Raw genomic sequence first — 3,886 nt, 5'->3', positions numbered from 1 at the left:
CTCTGTATTGAGTTGTAAAGGAGAATCTGTGACTCTGCTTGCCTTTGGTATTAAAGTAGGCAATCCTGCCATCTAGTGGACTTTGAATCAACTTCAGTTGAAAGTCTTCTGCAATTTAGGGGATTCTATTTTAAATAACAAGGGAAGCCTGGAGTTGCAGTTCATCTCTATAATCCTAGCTACTCAGGGGGCTGATCTCTGAGGATCATGGTTCAAAGCTTGCCTGGGCAGGAAGTCCTGAGACTCCTTATTTGTAAAGAAGCACCAGGAAAGTGGAAGCAGGGATGTAGCTCAAAGTAGTAGAGGGATACCCTGAAAAAAAAAAGGCTCAGGGACAATGCCCACGATCGACAAAACAAACAAAAAAGCCCCCAAAATGCCAGAATGGCCTTGTGGGAAAAATATCACTTCTTTCATGTTTCAGCTCTACAGGGAGGAGAAAATGTGAACCTGGCACCCTTGCTTGCCACTGGTAAACTTTGCCCATAATTACTAACACTCATGTTCGCTGGGCCCCTAAAATAAACACCAAAACAAAGATTATGTTTATCTTTCCTACAGACATTCCTAGTAACCAGAAAGAGTTTGCACATTACTAGTAGCAATCAGAAAATATTTGCTGAATAAATGTATGTGCTTAGGATAAGTAAATAAAAGAGATGGGAACAGGAGAGATTGCCGATGTCTCAAAGGGAAGAAAGTAAGTTTTGAAATTTTTGCTTTCTCAAACAGAGCAAACCTAGTCCCTGCAATTGCTGGGTGAACAGGGAGAAAAGAGCTTTATAAAGCAGCACCATCACTCACACCAAAAGCCCTGGGCTCACCAAAAGTCCCTGTCTCAGGTCTCCCAAGAGTCAGTTGTTGCCTATCTCTGACCAGCAGAGGGCAGTGCATGCTCGCTCAAGCCAGGGCTGAGTTCAGTCTGTACAATGTCATCTGACAGACTTTGTGTGCTCTTATTCCTTGGAGATGTCTTTATGGTGCTTATAACTGGGGAACAAGATTGCTTTCTAAGTATTGTATGGAAAACAAGTTGTGTTCTTGTTCTTTCTTTAAACAGTGATGCTGAGAATTGGGTTCAGTTCAATAGGGCTGACACTGACATAACACCCTGTAGTGGGAAGTCAGTTTAGAATGACTTTCAGATTGGCAAAATCATCTGTACATAGAAGGTACCAGAGGCTTCAAATAGAAAATGGAGACTAGAGTCTCAGGAGCCCAGCTAGAACTTTCTTCTAGGTCCTGAGGCCTCTCTCCCGACAACACATGTACATTTTTTTCTTTTCTTTCTTTCTTTCTTTTTTTTTTTTTTTTTGCTTATGTGGTGCTGAGGAATCGAACCCAGGGCCTCAGGCATGCAAGGCAAGCGCTTTACCACTGAGCCACCTTCCCAGCCCTCACATGTATGTTTCTTTGGCTGTAGATCTTTCTAGTCATGTCTTGGCTCATTTTAGGGTCTTTGGAGTCAGGGTGGGTAAAGACCACCCCTCAGCCCCCACCCCTGCCTTTCTGTTGAAGGGTTGGTCACTTGCTTTGGAATTTAAATGTAGTCAATCTGAAATCATTTATATTATTTCCAAACCAAACAACAAAATGGGTAAGTTGTGTGAGGTTTGATTTTCACAAATATTTTTTTTGGAGGGGGGTGTGTTGGGTCTAGTCATGGGCCTGAACTCTGGGCCTCAGTGCTGTCCCTCAGCTCTTCAGCTCAAGGCTAGTGCTCTACAACTTGAGCCACAGTGCCACTTCTGGCTTTTTTTTCTTTTTTTCCCCCTGCTTATGTGGTGCTGAGGAACTGAACCTAGGGCTTCATGCATGCAAGCAAGCACTCTACCACTGAGCCACCTTCCCAGACGGTTTCACAAATATATTTTTAGTGATTTTGGTGGTGGTGGTGTGGGGCTTGAACTTGAGGCCATGATGCTGTCCCTGAGCTCTTTAGCTCAAGGTTAATGCTCAACTACTTTAAGCCACAGCTCAACTCCCAGGTATTTGGTCATTAACTAGAGAAAAGACTCTCATGCAAGTTCCTACCAAGGCAAGATTCCATGAGCCATCAGACTCCAGTGAAGGAATACTTGTTTTTTGTTGTTGTTGTTGTTATTTGTTTCTTTTTGTCTGCATGTACTTCCATTTACGGTAGCACCACTCACAATAAAGATAGGGAATCAATCAAGTGTACATCATTGGACCAATAAAAAGAGAGCATATACATTCAGTGGAATGCTATTCAGCCTTAAGTAAAAAATAAATAAATAAATAAAATAAAATCAGGTTCACGCCTGTAATCCTATCAATTCAGGAAGCTGAGATCTGAAGATCAAAGTTCAAAGTCAGCCTGGGAAGAAATGTCCATGAGATTCTTTTCTCCAATTAACCTCCAGAAAACCAGAAGCAGATCTATGGTTCAAAATGGTAGAGTGCTAGTGAGACAGTGCCCTAGACCCATGTTCAAACAAATAAAAAGAAAACAATTTCAACAATATAAATTGCACAGTAGAACACTAAGCTTCAAGAAATAATGCAGAGCCGGGTGCTGGTAGCTCACACCTATAATCCTAGCTACTCAGGAGGCTGAGATCTGAGGATCACGGTTCAAAGCCAGCCAGGCAGGAAAGCCCTTGAGACTCTTATCTCCAATAAACTACTATAAAACAAGAAGTGGCATTGTAGTTCAAGCAGTAGAGTGCTTGCCATGAGCTGAAGAGTGCAAGGACAGTGACCAGGCTCAGAGTTCAAGCCCCACAACTGACAATAAAAGAAGAAAAAAAAATAATGCAGGTACAGAAACACCAATATCAGACACACCCTTTTATATTTGAAGATTAAGAAATGTGGCTTTAGAGCAGACAGAAAAACCATAGGACACTGCTGAAGCATTGCTCATAGTCCTCCTTCAGTGAAGGGCAGAGCCTGAGGCTCCCGTGCCTTCTCTGATCCTGTCTCTTACCACTGAGCGCAGGCTTCCTCGCTGCAGCCATACTGGCATTTGTCCTGTTCTGCAGCAGCCCAGGATAACCTGTGCCAGGCTGGGGGCCACTGTTATTCTACTGCCTGGAATGCTCTTCCCCAGACATCCAGCTGCTCATCCCCCATCCTCCCCCACTCCCACCCACCAAAGAGATCTACTCTATGATACCCTGCTCAAAAATACAACCTTGTGCACATGCATGCACACACACACATGGGTGCAGACACACACAGAATATTCCCACCACTCATCCTTTCTGCCTTACATCTTCCTTCTGATGTATTCTCTTTATTACTTATGTAAATCTGGGTAAAGTCTTTCTCCATGCTTGAGTGTAAACTCACAAGGAGAGATATTTTTGTGCTGTTCTCAGCATTGTGTCAGTCTTCAGCATGATGTCTCTCACCCTGTGGTCACTCAGCAAATGTCCATTGACTGAAGGCCTACCCATTCCCTCACACACTTATTTGACAAGTGTCCTGTTGCACATGGTCAAAGCTCTTTCCCACTGCTTTCTTATGACTCCCTTCCACAGCCCTTCTCACCCTTGCCTTGTGGTCTCCTCACCTGTGTTTCCATGCCCTTTGCCTGAAGCCTTGTGCACCTCAATCTCACACATGGAGATGGTGTGCACACACCAGCTCACCTGCTCCTCCTCTGGGAAGCTTTTCCATCCCACACTGGCTCCTCCCTCTTCAGTTCTTCCAAGTCTTTCCTCCAGCCCTGGTCCCATCCTGCTGGTTAGAAGCCTATGTAATGATCTGTGTGATATTCTAGCTAAGCTGTGGGAGCCTCATTCTCTGGGGCAACTTTTGGTCCTATCTCCTTCACCTACTGAGCCAAATGCACTCCAACTCTTCCACAAAGGTTTAGGAGTGTTCTAGCATGCGTGTGCATCAGACTATCCATTGAAAA

The sequence above is a fragment of the Dipodomys merriami genome, unplaced genomic scaffold (assembly GCF_024711535.1).
Source record: "Dipodomys merriami isolate MVZ:Mamm:240054 unplaced genomic scaffold, mDipMer1.0.p SCAF_481, whole genome shotgun sequence".
Lineage (NCBI taxonomy): Eukaryota > Metazoa > Chordata > Mammalia > Rodentia > Heteromyidae > Dipodomys > Dipodomys merriami.
This window is presented reverse-complemented; position numbering follows the sequence as displayed.